The 16934-nt window shown below is 41.4% G+C and overlaps 2 protein-coding genes across 5 annotated transcripts in view; one reads left to right on the forward strand and one right to left on the reverse strand.

Annotated features, from left to right (window-relative positions):
- Positions 1-16934, reverse strand: part of LOC117157346 (sodium-coupled monocarboxylate transporter 1) — a 158066-nt gene that overhangs the window by 93100 nt on the left and 48032 nt on the right. For all 4 annotated transcript variants that reach the window (XM_076625088.1, XM_076625089.1, XM_076625091.1 and 1 more), the window contains exon 3: positions 4325-4570. The gene's annotated coding sequence lies outside the window, so the exon portion shown is untranslated. The remainder of the gene's footprint in view (positions 1-4324; positions 4571-16934) is intronic.
- The window catches only part of Octalpha2R (alpha2-adrenergic-like octopamine receptor), a 127128-nt gene that overhangs the window by 32055 nt on the left and 78139 nt on the right, over positions 1-16934 (forward strand). The gene's annotated exons all lie outside the window — the stretch shown is intronic.

Genomic DNA, 16934 nt, shown 5'->3' on the forward strand with positions numbered 1-16934 from the left:
AGTAGTTCTAGTATTAATTACTTAGTCTGAAAAGGGTAGTCTGAAAGAAACTGAGGCAAACCGTGAAATATACTGCTACAAATTTCATATCTCAAATATCTTCGTTTAATTATTAATACTAATTAAAATTATTAAAATTATTAATATTTCCTCTAAAAAGAACTGAACTCATATATTCTCTATATCTAATCAATTTCACTGTCGAATTATTGAATAAAGTAATAACTTGGCTTATCGTAATGTCACTCCCACATTGTCTAACCTTTTATCATTCATTACGCTTTCGAGCGATAAATAAGAAAATTAAAATTCAAAAAGCACTTCGCGAAGATGAAGATACACGTGTGGGTGTTCTATCGATCCCGTGGAGCACGCTGAATTTCCAGTGACAGCCTGTTACATCGAAGACGAATGATCGCGACGCACCATTTGATCGCGGAACGAGGCGGCACTTAGGCGAATCTCTAGATCCCTCTCGAAGAATATCGTTCTCTTAGCTCTTCTCGCTCTTCCTCGAAAACGTCTCCTTTGTTTCGCGTTTTTACCCAAGTTCCAGCAGAGGTGTGTTCTCCATGGGGAAGCCAGGCATAGTATTTTCTTCGGGAATCTTTATCGAAATACTTAGCAAAAGTATGGAGAGCAGATCGAAAGAAAGAAACCAAGAAGCATACACAGGGAGAGATAAGGAATTCTGACCGAGCTATTGAAACCTCTGACCCGGTATGTCGAGCAATCTTTTGGCTATCTGTGCCCCTTCTCTCTAAACCTCCGTCACCGCGTAACGTTTGCCGCGGGCGGTGTTTCGTCGATCGAGGAAAATATGTCGCGACCGAACTGTAAGCTCTCTCGTCGTACCATTTCGAAGCTTGTACGTTAATTATTCATTGATTTGAATGGAAATTATTTCGACAAGTTAGCCCCCGTGTAATGATCGCCCCAGGTCGATGGTTTATTTCGGTCGATCGATTGGAGCAGCATGTTGCGTATAATATTCTATAGATTCTATAATATAATAATTGTTCGTATAACATGTTCCGAACAGACCTTGTAGGCGAGTGAAATCGGTCAAAATTGATACGCGCGAACGATGATTTGAAAACGAGATAAACTCGTTAGAAGCTTAAAACTTTTAAAAGTTGTTACCTCGTTTGGAACTTTAGACTGGAAAAAAACTAAGACAAGGAAAAAAAATAAGACAAGCTTCTCTTCGATTCCCTTTATTCGAATATTTAATGGAAGTAAAGCGACGTCTATCGATGGAAATTTTGGTTAACGCTTTCCTTGCACTACAGTCGCGGTTACATTTTTACTCGATTCTTACGAGAAAATTAGCCAGAGATTCGTGAAAATTATTTATTAATCCGATACGAGATTAAGAACATGGAAGAAAAATACAGCGTGCTCGAGAATCTCGGTTTACGTACTTGTGTCGAGATGAAGCAATATTCCTCTTTATCGTCGCGCAGATTTTCCTCCGTCCGTAACAACTACAACGAAGAACAGCGTCCTTAAGGAATATACAAGTAAAAATATAGCTTGACTCGTTTACACGCACCTTATTCAAATGAAGGAATAAAGCCCTGTGTCGCTCATCTTGATACAGGAATATTTCACAGCGTCGCTCTCTAGTTAGAGGAGAAACGAAAAGAATTGGAAATACGGGATGACGTAGAGAGGTCGGATCGAAAATAATTCGGTGATTCGCGGGCAGGAAAAGAACGGGGCTCGCGACTAAACGAGATGGTCCGCAAAATTCCATCGGACACGAGGATAAATCGAGATAGGACGCTTGGCCGCGTTAACGCAGACAAATCGCCCGCGAATTTCTACGGCTCGCGCTCCACGGACTAATTTCGACCCGACGAATTATAACCGCGTTAAGCGGCGCGAAATACCGTCGCATGAAACTACGATTAACAACGAGAACCGCGGGATAACGGTAATTCGACCGCGATTAAAGCGGCTCGAATCGGCCTTATTCGCCCTTCCTTCGAAAGGAACTCATTAAGGAGCTCGCCCGGCGGAAGAATAAATTTTTGTCTCCCTTAATTGGCGCCATGTTTCTCGTCGCTGTCGCTCGTAAAAAGATGTACAGCGCTCCCTTCACCGACTAGTCCTTTTCAACAGTTTGAGAATCTTTCGAGTGAGTGAGGAAAAGTCCAAAATCTGGAGGAAAGTTGGAATTACTACCCTGGCTCTATCAAAATTTCAAGAATATATGAGGCATTGAGAGCGAAATGGTGTAACCCTTATACTGGACAAACTGACAAGTTAGAGAACTTGGAGATTCGAAAGTTATGAAAATTTGTGCGCAAATGTGGCTGGTAGGTGATTTGTAACAGAAAGCCATTTTTCGTTGGTGCTATAAAACGAATTTAGGAGATGAAACAATACAGAATTTTATTTCTCGTGAATTAGGGACAGTGAAAGATATCGGAAAAGCTGGATAATTTTGTCCTAAAACGATGTCTCCCAAGTTATCTCCGCTATCAACCTTTAACATTGAATTTAATATTTACAATTTCGTAATATTTTGTCTACTTTCTTTTTGATTTTCTTGATTATACGTATACTACTACTAATATTAAATGTACTAAGTATAGTACTAATATAGTACTAAAAACTTTATTATACGCTGCACACGTCTCTAAGACGAGAGTTAAGAGTTAAATTTGCAGGGAATCGGTCCTGAAGTAACGCGAGATTACTCCACCGTGTTCCGACGTACTCTTAATCCACCAAGACCATTTCAACGACTAAAATTGGATAGCTCTAGAAAAGTTGGCCTTTAAACGAGATGGCAGAAAACACGTTTGCCATATGTTGGTCTAAAATCCTGCGATATTAATCTTGACACATCACCTACGCGACCTATACTAACCGCTTACAAAAAGCCGAAAGACAGGAGTTAGGAACTCAACGCAAAATGAATGACCCAGAAGTTGTACATTTACCGAGCAAACTTGCAATGCTGGTGTTCGTAGAGCAAAATAATACATATCGGTTAGTACGATTCCACGGTACGACAACTACCATATTTGCAACAGTAATTAATACCGTGTAATATGCAAATAGGATAAAATCGACGTTACGAAATAATAGTTAATATATCTGATTGCAGTGGTAAATTATAATTTAATATTAGCTAAACCTTCCAGGCTGATCCTCTTTCACAGGGTGTCGGGGTTTTGTTGTGGGTTTCTGGAAATTTTCACAGCCGGAAAACGCAATCTTGGCTCGCCGCAGACGTGCCATAAGCGCGGCTCAGACTCGTATCTTGTTCGTTTTCCTCTCTCGTCTCTTTTTCTTGAGGCGCTGCGACGAAATTGCAGCTTTCCAACCGGCCGACGCCGTGCCGCTTTCCGCCTGTCGCGAAATGAAAACGATATGCGCTAGTGAGACGGAGGATCGCGCGGTATTCCGTTAGCGAATAACATTCTATAGTCGACTTTGTCACGCGTGTCGAATAAAATTTTGTTTGGAACTGCAACAGATTCTACGATGGTTATAGTAAATTTTCTTTAATTCAATCAGTGTAAACAGAATATTCGAATGTTTATTTTTAAAACAAATTCATATTATATAAAATGCGGAATATATATATGGCCAGAAAATATCCAGTAAATAAAGGCAATAATGATATTTGTTTTAGATAGTAACATAAATATAAAATATCTGATCTCGCCGTATCAATTCGCTTAATCTTCTTTTTGTAACAAAAATTTCAATCCCTGGAAATCACTTTAAACATTAAAACCGAGAACTTCCTCTTTCAGTAAATTCCACAAAGTATGAATCTTCAAAAATCATGTAACAAGCTTAGCTCCGTGAACTACGATAATTCCTAACAACTGTGCGCCGTATAAAATGCAGAATGAAAATGTAAAATGTAAAATTAATCTCTAAAAATAAAATCAATTAACCGATTTTTTGTCAAGTTGAGCCCGTGTAAAGACTACTTGAATATTCACTTTTGAATTGTATCTTAATCGTTTTAATTATTCCTACTCTCTCAATAACAGAAACGCGATTCCGCGTTGAAACAAATCTGCACCATATAAACACATATAATAAATGTATCAAAACTACACGTCAGAAAATATTCGCCTGTCTCGCCAATCTCAATAACAAAATCAATAAGGCGCCCAATTCTCGAGTCACTCGACGATACAGCGTTCCCCCGGACGTCAGCGAGCAAATGAAAAGCTTGCGGGGTTTCCCGGGGCGCGAAACAGCCATAAACTGGCCAACTACGGTCTTCAGCTGTTACGTGCTAAGAATATTTTCCGATAGAGGTGTCGAATCGTGAACCAGCAGAACTAACCTTATCTCGTAGCTTTCACGCACGGTTCAAGAGTCACGCGCCAGCTTCATGGTTCCACCGTCGCCGATTTCGGTCTCGTCACCTCCTGCTCCTCCAATGGTATCCGCTCGGTGGTTTCCTTTCCACTCCTGAGGCGATTTCCTGGTACCGGTACTGTTCGAACTATCGGAGAAAGTCGACCAATCCGCGCACCTTGCACCAGACAATCGAGTCTCATCTCGCCTCACTGGCCAAGTCTCGATTTTCCTGGAAATTTAGGTAATGGCAAGCTTGAAGCTCCCGAATGGATTACGGTGTCTTTTGTGATGCGCGTTAAGCGTGTCAGGAGCCGCGAGACGAATTCGTCTTTCGTGTCACGAGATGGAAAAAGTGGATTTTCTTTTAGGGGTTGGATTGGGTTATTCGATTTAGGTCGGTCGATAGTATTGCGATTGGTGGTAGTGGGGGAAAGTTGTTGAGTGATTAGTTCTTTGGTGTTTCGAAGCTCGGGCTGCTCGAGCGAAGTGGCGCTGGTTTAATGTACGTATGTGCAATTTCAAAAAACTGCAACCTCCGATGCTGGGAGCGTGCGTCAGCAGCCCTTCGCTTCGTTTGCGTCACAAATTCGTCAAATCGATTTGACCTTTGATCTTTGCTGTAGTAGACGCTATAGCGAGCCCGCCGTGGATGAAATGTATTTTATAGCAATGATGTAAGTCGATCCTCCGTTTCTTTACTTGTCCCGCATTCTTCCTAAACGACTCCGCTTCCGGCTAAATCGAGTTCCCGACCAGAGCCTTGTTACGATTAAATTGAACCAACTTTTTCGTTTTGTTCCATTCCGCAGAAGAGAAAGAATTCCGTCTAAAAAGCATAACCTCTTGCGTTGAACGACTAGCCGGTTGGTGCTTTTAAGCTATCCTAACTATAAATTCAACATATTTTCAAAGTTAGTATTAGACTTTTCTGTCAGTTAACTACTGATCTCTTCTAAATTTTATTACTCAATATTTTCTTACGTCAATGTGCCTGAATTCATCGTAACAAAAAGAACAATCTGTATAAATTACCCTCGAGAAGTCGATGACTCTTCTAGACGTAATTTCTCGTATTAATTCGCATAGTGGAGTCAATCCAGGCGATAAGACGCTGGGTCTCTCGAAGTCGTTCACAATTTCATTGCTCACTACGTGAACCCCTGATAAATCGTAACTGACTCGAAATTTTCCTATCGTATTTCCCTATAAGACGCGAGGAACCAGTAATAACCGCGAGGATTCTCGCGAGATTTGAATCTCTCGACCTGCGAAAGTTCCTCGGTAGAAAAATAGTTGCAGGTGTCGCAGGAAAAGAAAATTTCGCGATTCGAGGAAGGGGTCGAGCGACGAAGGTTGAAAGTTTGCGAGATGAATCCGCGAGATGAATTCGGTTCGGGGTTGGTGGATGGATAGATGACAGAAAGACGAAGCGACAAAAGGGTGGCGGGAGACAGGCAGGGAATAGGGATGAGGGAAGATGGAAAAGATACAATGACGTCTGAAAGTTTCGGCTACACGTGTTGAGAAGGAAGAAACGTGAACGCAATACTTTCCCGCTGTATGCACGTCCCGGCGTCCCTGGAACGGAAAGACGACGAAATTGTGAAATAAGTTTTCGAAAACGAGATTTCTTCCGCGAAGAAATTAAAATGGAAAACTGTTCTATTCTTCGTGCAAAAGTAGGGGTCTCTTTTCTTGTTCTTTTCTACACCATGGCATAATATTCACGAGACAAGAGGCTGTGAGAGAAGGTGAAAAAAAGAGGATATTTTACAGTTTGAATGTTCGTAATTCATTTACGGTAAAAGGTGTAAAGATGACTTGTAATAGAGAACTTTTGTGCATATAAAAAAATTTTATTGTGTAAAACGTTTCGAAATTACATAGTGGTCGAATCTGAAAACAAATTTCACGTTATATCGTTATAACGTATCGTTAGACTCTAATGACACTCAATCACCGTGGCTGTATTGGTTAAACTGGAGACGAAATTTCAAATTTCAAATTTCAAATTTGACCGATATAATCACGATAGTTAGATTTCATTACAATGTTAGTGGTATATCTAGTATATCGAATTTAGTTTCAAATTTGACTAATATAATCAATAATATAATCAAACAGTCGCGTCTCATCATGCTCTACTAATGAAATTTTAAAATCTCTCATATAAGGCACGTAACATAAATTCCTGAAAGTTACTGTACGTGTTCGGATACTTTCGTGAGCAACTGTAGCTATTCGTCGAGAACCACGAACGACGAGCGTGGTTCATGCATCGGTGAAACTTTTGATCCGCGTTAGTAGAGGCGAGGAAGGAACGGTTTCCTTCATTACCAGGTTCCTACTCTTCCTGGGCAAAGGACGGTTCCGAACGATCGATGCCGTAAAGAGAAGAGAACAAAACCATCTCTCTCTCTCTCTCTCTCTCTCTCTCTCTATTCCTATCCCTTTTATTCCTTGCTGTCGCACTCCTTCGTCCCGGCCAAAATTGTTCCCGTGAGCAGCAGCTCGTGAACCCGAGCCCAAGGCTGTAGGGTTCTCGTATCTTATCGAAACCGAGGATCGATATATACAATTCCAGTGTTTCTGCCTTATCTGCGAACACACAGGCGCTGCTCTCTCGTCCACGAGCGTCCTGGTGCCTCGCTATGAGGCAACAGAGAAAGACAACTATCTGTGTGGCTCGATGGAAAAGGTGGTCGTGACCTTCGTGCACGTGTCACCGAACGTGATCGACGGGTTTCATTAGTTGGCCTGGCGACGATCAACGGTGAAGAGGGTTTTTAACGGCGAACCGTTTGTTGCTAACCCGTTAAGTCCTGGTGGCCTGGTTCGACGAGACTGATGAACCGCAGCGTAGGCTCATCGGGAAGAAAGAAGGACCCTCTGCCGAGCGGTTACTCTTTCATTTATCATCGTAACCAGGAAGAGCTCGAAGGATGAATGGTTTAATACGGATTGAATTTCTTGGAATTAATGCGTTTAGTCCGATCCACTCCGAAGGGATTTCGAGGGTGATTTCTTCTTAGAAACGTGGGAATCGAGGGGAAAGGATTTTAGAGAAGGAAATGGAGGTCTGGGTTGGTGAGAACTGGAAAGTGTACCCGAACACTAATGAGAATGGAAAAGAAGTCCTGGATGATTTTGGTTCGCAGCTGTTCCTTAGCAGACACTCGGACGACTCGGGTGTCTGACTCACTCATCGCGACCACGCAAATCCAATTTGTCCGCGAAATGTTTGTTGGTCTTCCTAGAAATTACTCCGTTCGATAAGATTGGCGAGAGAATGATGAAGCTGCGCCGCGATAAACAGAATGACACCGATGTAAGAGAAAATAAGATAACAAGCAGAGCTACGCCAAGGGATATATCCTTGACGCCGGAAGAGATCTCGAGCTTTGTAGACACTTAATCAATTCAATTGCCGGTCATCAGGGAAACGCCTGAAAGGTTCTCGTTTCAGAGCCAGACTCGTCGACTTAATTACTCTTCGAGACGCTTCGTCTTGCGAGACAACGCGAACAATAAAACGACCAACATTCGAAATTTGTTCTACTCTCGATAAGTAACAACGGTACCATCGTTGTTGTTTTTCCTCGAGCTTTAAGAATGGCTTTGCTTTGATTATCACCTTCGTTTCACAATATCCTCGTTGATCGGTACATCTCATCAAGATGAATACAAGAGCCGATAATTACATCCAGGGCCGCTAACGAAGCAGCCGGCGATCTTTTGTCGTGGCCTGTGCTACGTGACCGATTAATTTCATTAACCCTCCTTCTGGCGGCCTCTCGAATGCCTCGCTAATTGTCGAGTTCGTAAATAACGCGGCCGCTATATCGGCCTAACCGTACGACGCAGTCGAATGTCGAGCATCATTCGCAAGGGTAAATAAGCGGCTGCGAGATTCGGTTTAGGTCGCGCAGGCGTCGACTGTAATTAATTTCATTGACTCGTGTATATAACCAGCACCTGAGACGGAAAGGAGTCACCAGTTTCGAGATAACGAGGTTATTGAACTACGTACTCTTTTAAATTCTGAACTAAATGTATTCGAAATTCGAAGATATTTCATTAACGTTTGGCATTCAGAAGAAAAATAAGTTTCCATACTCTGTTGAATTCATCTTGCATTTAAATTGAATTTATTAATAAGCAATTCTGTCCTACGACGGTATAATCCTATTCTATAACACTAAGACAAAAGTAAAAGTTAGAAGAAATAAAAATACATAATATCGAAAGACGAATTATATTGTAAAATACTGAAAATTAAGATAACTTTGAATGGAAGCGAAGATATGAAAAATAACTGAAATAACTGGTAAAACGATGCAATAAATCGATCGACGCTCTGTAACTGACCGTTCCTCTTTTTGTCCCTTTCCTTTTACACCCATATGGTCCGCAGGTTAAAAAATGTCAATATCCTTCACGAACCACACTCCAACACTCGGCGATATATCGACGTACTCAAACGTTTTGCATTTAATCTCTATTTTGTAGAGCGAATGTATTAAACGTCCAAAGACATTCAATTACGAATCAATTCCTCTATACTCTATAGTGATACCGACAATTATAAGTATTTCAGACATTTGTCGAATATTTCATACAAATACTTTTCGCTCTTTTTTTATGATTGCTTTTAATTTATTATTCTTATACGACAAGGCAGACAAGTTTCCACACTCTTACATCCACATTCCTCTACAGGCACCTGAAAAATCATAGAATTTCCACTTTGGCAAGGATCTCCATAACCATCTACCGTCGCCTATAAAACTCATTCTACTTCGACCAGTCTATATGCAAATGGGTTTGAAGTGGGTATTATACGCATCGAGCTCTCATACGTTGAATTTCCTTTAGGGGCAGAGGTAACGGCCGAGCAATCAGGTACAGAAACTCCTCCCCATGGCGCCATTATCCTTCTAGACACGTTAACGACGCGTTATTCCGAGTGTTCGCAATCGGACATCCGCAGAGAGCAACGTTATCGAGAGCAACGTTATCGAGAGCACCTTCGAGGCTCGATACAAGCAGCATTGTACGATGATCGAACGTTCGTGCCTCTGCCGGCACGAATGTGACTAATTAGTTTCATTAAGTCGGTGGAGCAACAATCGAGTGGATTGTCAGCTGACAGGATCACAGCGCGGTTCGTGAGATGATCGATGCTTGGTTGCGACCAAAGCACCCTGCATCCGACAAACACACAACTGATATGCGTACTCTCGATAGATCGCATACATATACATAAATGCGACCACTTAGCAAATGTTAGCGCTACTTCATCGTTCAACGCGGTTAATTGATTTCATTAGGCTGCAGGCGATGCGTAACTCGGACATAGGAATAGTAGAAGGGTTACGGTTAAGGATTCTTAGAAATATGTGCTCCGTTCATTTCTATTACTTCTTTTTTCACCAATATAACTACTAGATTAAATTACTCGTCGCTCCGTTTGATTTTACATTATTCAATTTACTTGTCATTTCTCTGAACGAATGGATCGTAGATACCAGAGGTCGCAGTTAAAAGAATTAGGTCTCCAGTCAACGACTAGTTTCACTCTCATCGAATGATAATTTATAATTCTTGGGAGATAAGATATGATATAATTTGGGAATTTTCCTTGGATCGTGATCAAGAATTTTGCCAAAATTTCATTAAGAAGCAACGACGAAGCTCGATTTACAGACATTAATACTCGGAGTCTCGATAACGTTCGGATATCTAATAAATTGCGACGTTCGATGAAGTTGCCGTAGCTCCGGAAGGCAAAGTTCCATGAAGTTTCGCTATTCGAGTAGTTTTAGGGTTTAACGAGGTGTTGGATCGTTCTAATTCCAATCTCAAACTGATGATTTCCTTAAAACCTGGCCAAATACCACTCTCAACTTCTCACTCAACTTCTGTTCGAGATAACAATTTACCCGTGGAAAGCACATATTGTAACAAAGAGTATCTGTGGAAGATACGCGGATTTATGCAACAATTAATCTTATTCGAAATTTATGGAAGATTAACTTTTGAGATTGTACATCGTCACTATCTTCGTCTATATTAACAGAGAACCACATTCCAAATATCGAATAGGAAAATGTATAATAATGCTAGTAGTATACGTCTTAAACGTTCACCATTGTCGAGCATTTAATCAGTTTAATAGCATTGTACATATAATAGCCTGAGAATAATTTAGCAGCAATTAGAGAGGAGCTACAATAAATCCGGACTGTCAGACTGTCGGACACCTGAGCCGCACATGATCAGTAATTATGGTTACGTTGCAAATTATGTTCATTGACTACATACCTGTACGTATCAGGCATAATTTAACGGCGAGATAATGGTACGTTTCTTCCTCTTCCAGTGAACCATCAAAAACATATTGATCAAAGAACGCGATATTTCTTTAAAAATACTAATCGATCAATGACGATACGTAAATGTCGATAAAAGATGACCTACAGGAAGAAGGAGGAAAAATTCAGACTATTACCGACTTACTGTCGCTTTGTGCCATAGCAACCACAGCATCTGAATATTTCGTGAAATCTGAAGCTAAGTGTATCGAGGTACGACTATCTCATAATTCACTAGATATCCGCGCCTGTACATATTTTTCTTTTTTTTTTTTCGATATATTTTTTCGATGGTTCGTCACGCTTCACCCAACCCGGAAAGTCAATAAGTATCGGTAGACCGATTAAATATTTGTGTCGGTCTCGTTACGCGTACTAGATAAAGTTTATTAATTTCGGTAGCCAGTCGCCTGTGAAATTCCTACATCGCGGGAATGAATGACCGCGAGCCGAAGCGATCGATCGTCGTGGCAATTTTTTTCACCCGTTTAATTGGTTCGTCGGACAGGGTATCGTGTCAAAGGTAGAATGGAATTTCACGATGGAACCGACGCGACGAATAAATCGAAACATGGCCGTTGATTGTTATCGGCGTGAATCAGTGGCAAGAAATGATCGGCGGTTCGACGCTATGATCCGAGTAATCCGGACGATTTCGGTGGATACTTAGGACGATCTCGAACGTAGGATAGCGCGCGATTAAGGTACTCGAAAGGGGAGCGTATCAACTCGGATCTGACAGGGAGCTGAAAGAGGCGACCAGAGAGGGAGAGATCGCTTATTATACGAGGTTCAAGAAGCAGGCCTTCTGGTGAAAGAGAGACATCGAAAAAAACTGGTGCGCGTTGAATAGTACGCTGAGGCATTGTTCGAAGGGAAACAGTGTCCCACATTATCCGGCCAGCTTTATTTTTAGTGGTGAAAGAAGGAAAAGGAAGGCGGCCTGGGTCGTTTCACCGGCAAGAGACGTTCGCCTCTCGAGTACAAAGCGGCTACGTCCACGGCCACTATTTTATGCCTTATCTGTTTCATGGTACACGGTCTGGCCTCGGGGATTAGCTCGATCCATTCTTCATCATTAGGAGCTAGTTTGCTGGTAATCAGTGCTGGCCATCCTTCAACCATGGCTTCCTTACCATTTTACTTCAAATCGTTCGACCATCGACTCGCTCTGTTGAATTTTTCATCGAATTAAATTTTTCATCGACGACTGAAAAAGGTTTCATCAACTCGCTATGGTCATTTAGAGATCTTCCAGAGATTGATTCCGTAGAATAGCTTCATCTTCTTTGTATAAAGGAAGAGAGAGAATCGTAGGAGTGAGCAGAGTATTTCTTGGCTGGCCAATGACCGTCCCATACTACTAGATTTTTCATCGCATCACACGTACACGGTATTCCTGGTTCTTTATTTAACGAACCATCGTTCTAGATAGGCTGACTGGAAAGTAAACGCACGAAACGCTCAAATGGTCAATAAACCGAGAACCTGCTGCAAATTCTGTTATCAAGGACGTTAAAGAATCCCGACCGTTTAAAGAGCAACGAGAAATATATCGCGACTATGTTTCACGCACTATCGCACTCCACTCTTATGACATTTATCTTTTCTTTTGCAACGAATGGGATGATTCTCTCTATAGATGCAATATATTTCACCCTGTCAGACTGAGTACGACACTTCGCATGCTAACTACCCTGTTAAAATGTAAAACAGGTTACAGATACTTTTTATCCTTAGAAAAAAATTCTTTCATTTATCCATTTATGAAACCCAAGAAATTAAGCTGAAATATGAGAAGATTGTCTCAAATCCGGCTGCGTTATTTGGGTCATTTTCGACCAAATTAAATTTTCTTATCGTTATAAATTCTTTTTCACGGCAGTTTTGTAGTCGATGTAAGAGAGAATCGTCCTATGATTTCTCGTTTCAATCGTACGATAATAATTTTCTTGAAACGTATTAAAATTCTCTTCCTCGGCTGAATCTAGAGCGAGATAGAGACATAAATACGCAGTAAGCTTAAATGCATCATCGCGATAGTGTATCGAAGTCGAGTCACGTAAACGAACGTAAATAATTTGGAGAAAGCGGCGCTTATCCGCTCTGTATCGAGAATCAACCGGTGAATAAGAGGCGCAGGGGATGGCCTACATAGGCGAATGCATAAACAGGAATGTCTCGACGATAGTCCACTCGCAAACCGTCTGCCAATACGAAATGTATTTCGGGGGGTGTATGACAAACAGCTTGCAGCTTCGAGGCTTGCTATTGACCGGCCTTGTATTAACGAAAACTGGGCATCGTGTACAGTGCAGAAGGCAAAAGAGGGAAGAGAAACGGGACAGAACGGCAGCGACAGAGACCGAGAGGAAGTCGGTGGTAGGAGGAACATCGATCTGCAGCAACCTCCTCATCCTTTCACCCCCATCCCATTTACCGCTTTCCTTTCACGCAATATCGTTTCTCCATGGCGTCTCTTTTTCATCGTGTCCGCCACACTACCTCTCGCTCGCCACTCGCCACTCTTCTTTTTTTTCCTCCCCACGGCCCTGGGTGTTTCTAAAAGGTGCTCGAAACTTTGCCTATGAAACGGCAAAACGAGAAAAGGTACGCGCCGGAGGCACCAGCTCGGACATTGGATCGTTTAATTATTTCGAGTTGGCCAGGTCGATCGATACGATGAAATATGGAAGTCCACGAATAACCAACTACGACACGTTAATTTCATATTGATCGGCAATCGATGCAGAATGCTGATAATAATTAACACGCTTTGAATCTTTCATTCGATGGATGATTATTTAAGCCTATTAACGTATCCCAGTCAATTATCCTAAATATAAATCAGTTGTACGAATTTTCTATCAGAGAGATGGATTCTTCTCAATTTCCGGTTGTAATGTTTCACCTAAAGGTCCGATTATTCGTAGAGAGAGCTGGTGAATGGAATAAGGCTTTCGTACGGCGTTGAACGATCAGTTTACTCCGCGAAATGTACTTTCAGCGAACGGTCACGAGAAACAGCTAAAACTTCCCGCGGTGTTCTATATCGTTTCCCACGTTCCCTGGTTAAGCGTGTGATGCGAGAACGTCGCTTTGAAACGCAATTCGATCTCCGTATCGATATCGGTAAAACGCAAAGAACAAGGAAGTATATCGAACGAGGAAAAATAAAAATATACGGAAATAAAACAATCTGACCGTGAACGTAGTAAAATGATGGTCGGAAGGGAAAACGATACGAGCGTGAGTGTACCAGTCTATTTTCTTTCTCTCGTGAGGTCCATGCTTCAGGATATGCGTACGTGACTTTTGTGTAGACTGTTCGAACACGAGGCGGGCATGTTGCAAATGCTGCTGGTAAAAGACTTACGGGAGTACGGAGCGGGTCGAGTCTTTTTAAAGTTTGAGGAACGAGACACGCGTTTTTATTCGAAGAAAGATACGATCTTCGTGCAACCGATTCGTGTTGCCATTGGTCAGACTGTAAGTTTACTGGAAATCTTTGCGAACTCCGGCTAGCTTTATCGAAGTACAACGCTACACCGGCTACTAACCCATTCGTATCATATTTCTTTTCTTTCTAATTGAGAAGTTAAAGTGCTAAACGATGTAGGTGTAATGGAAACAAAAGGACAATTTTTTTAATGGGAAAGAATGTAAAAAGTATGTAAAGTACGATGAAAAAAGTTATATACGCTAGAATGATCAATTTTAGCTTTTAAGGCTAATGCAAGATAAAACTGCGATCGTAAATGCCACTAGATTATATGGTCGAAAAAGATGAAAATATATAGTACAAATAAATTGAACGTCTCTTCGAAAATAATTATCCAAATGATTATTCGGCAAAATAGTTACGGAAATAAATTTCTAGAGTAGCTCCTTAAATCGTTTGTCCAAATATCGACAATATTCGATTACTGTTTTCCGTCTTAAATGGCGCTTTAGAATGCATCAGATATCGCCGCGTAACGACGAATAGAATTGCTACTGGATGGTAAATAGAAATAGCGTTTGCCTCGTCACGATAACTTGGTACAAGAACAGTAGCCGAAGAACGCGACGTTCTATATCGTTAAGCGAAATAACAAAGTTGGCGTATCTGCAATGGGAGTGTTTCAACAAGGCAGAACTCGATGTACTATGCGTTACAAACGTGTCCCGTTCTCAAATGAAACGAGCAAATACGTGCAAGTGCGTGTTCTTCTTCTCCTTACGTTTCAGAACCGAATCAACTATTGTCAGGATTCAAACTACTATCTATATACGAACATTTTCAATTCGATTCATGTATTCAACTATACATATACCGCGATTCAATCAGCCTAGCGTCTATCAGCAGGTCGGTGTACGTGGATTATCCGGCGATTATCGAATTTTCAACATTAACCCGGCCTATCTCGTCGAGAATCGAGCGAAATTGCTTTAACGCAAACAATAGAGGGTTGAACAGTGTTAAACCGGGACAGGGCACGGTAACTTTCTTTCCGTGAAAGCAAAGCATCTCCTGACAGCGTTTCGAAGCCAGAGCGGCCACGTTCGCCGGAAGCTGCTACGGTGATGTAGTAGTAGACACACTAGACGTGGAACAACGAGCATGTGTATTTCCAGAAGTTCGTTCCTTTCAAGTGGACGTGTCCTTTATGATTTCCCAAACTGATCTTTCCTTCTGACGAAGTTCCTTTCTCTGACTTCGACAATGGCTCACGAAGGTATTCGAACATTTACCGTAGACAATTTTTATGGATATATCGTGCGTTATTTTAAGAAATTTCTCGAAATTTCGTTAGCAATGTAACGAGACGTTTATCGCAAATATGCACTCGGTAAAAAATTAGTATAAAGCATGAACGATAGTCTTATACGTATAATTAGTATTAGAAATGCCCTCGTTAAATTTTGCGATTCGATAATATAACGAATAATTGACCCTAACTCTAATTACTTTTAGATTTACTTAAAAAGAATAGCAATTAACAAGACACTTAAATTACTAAGAATTCTCTGAAACCGCCTGGCAGATAACCGTGCATTCTAAAGGGTCGAATTCAATATTATCTTTTTAACGCTCGAATAACTTTGAAATCTCAACGAGAGATGTAATTTCGATATTCTGATTTATAGTCGGTTGAATTTTTTTGAAATTTTATCGCGGTCGTTATAGCGACGTATGAACGAACTGGGCCGAGACATATTTTTCCATGACGTGCACAAAACTTCCTGATCGGCGTGAAACTTTAACGAGACGTGCCGATGCGTTGCCGATCGATCGCACGTTGCGAAATTTAAGCCAGTGTGTTGGCTCGTGGCGCGTACCTACGCGCTGTCAGCGAAATTACAACTGGACAAATAAAATTGGCCAACTGTTCGGCCATTCGACGTTACGTTTCTGTTTTTGACGTTTGTGCAGCAACAGCACGTGAAACACGACTTCGTGTTGTTAGGTATCCCGCGGGATATTATCAACATTACAATTAACAAATGTCAGTTACGAGCTAGTACTAGGTGCAATTTTGAATCTAGACAGATAATAAACCCGTCAGCCACAATTTCAGGGGATTCTGAACAAACGCAGCAGATGGATGATGATTACTACGGTGAAGGCTCGTTTCTATCACTACATTCCTTCTTATATTTATGATTTTGTTCTTTCTTACTTACCGGTTTCATCTTTCCACCGACAAAAAGGAATAAACTGTAAGGAACGATAGTTAAATATAATAAATAGTTTCCATTCTTAGCGCTTGGAATTCACTTTGGAAGGTTTTAATATCCTTCTAACTCAAAGTTGAATTATCTCAAGCTCCGACACTCGTGAAATACACGCACGATATAATTGGTCGCTTCATCACGACAGACGTACTATCGTGATTTCGAACGAGGTAATTTTGGCAGCGGGTTCCAGAAAATGGACGTGGACCGCGATAAATAAGAGGGAAAATCGTTAAGAAGTTTGAGCATCTTTCTTATCGTTCACCGAACCAATTTACCCCTCGATGGCCGCCTCTTCCCGCCGGCTGAGCTATCGCTTATCATTTTTATTAGCGTTCTAAACACGCAATCGGCTTATCGACCGGTGGCCCGCTTTGGAGAGCAACGCCACCGCTAAGCCGGTCGATCGATCGGGAACAACGGTGCCTCTTCTTTCGTTCTTTTACTTGACCTCCGTAAAAATTCTGAAATTTCTATGTTTTTAGTATTATTACACGGAGT

Source organism: Bombus vancouverensis, chromosome 15 (genome assembly GCF_051014615.1).
Source record: "Bombus vancouverensis nearcticus chromosome 15, iyBomVanc1_principal, whole genome shotgun sequence".
Lineage (NCBI taxonomy): Eukaryota > Metazoa > Arthropoda > Insecta > Hymenoptera > Apidae > Bombus > Bombus vancouverensis.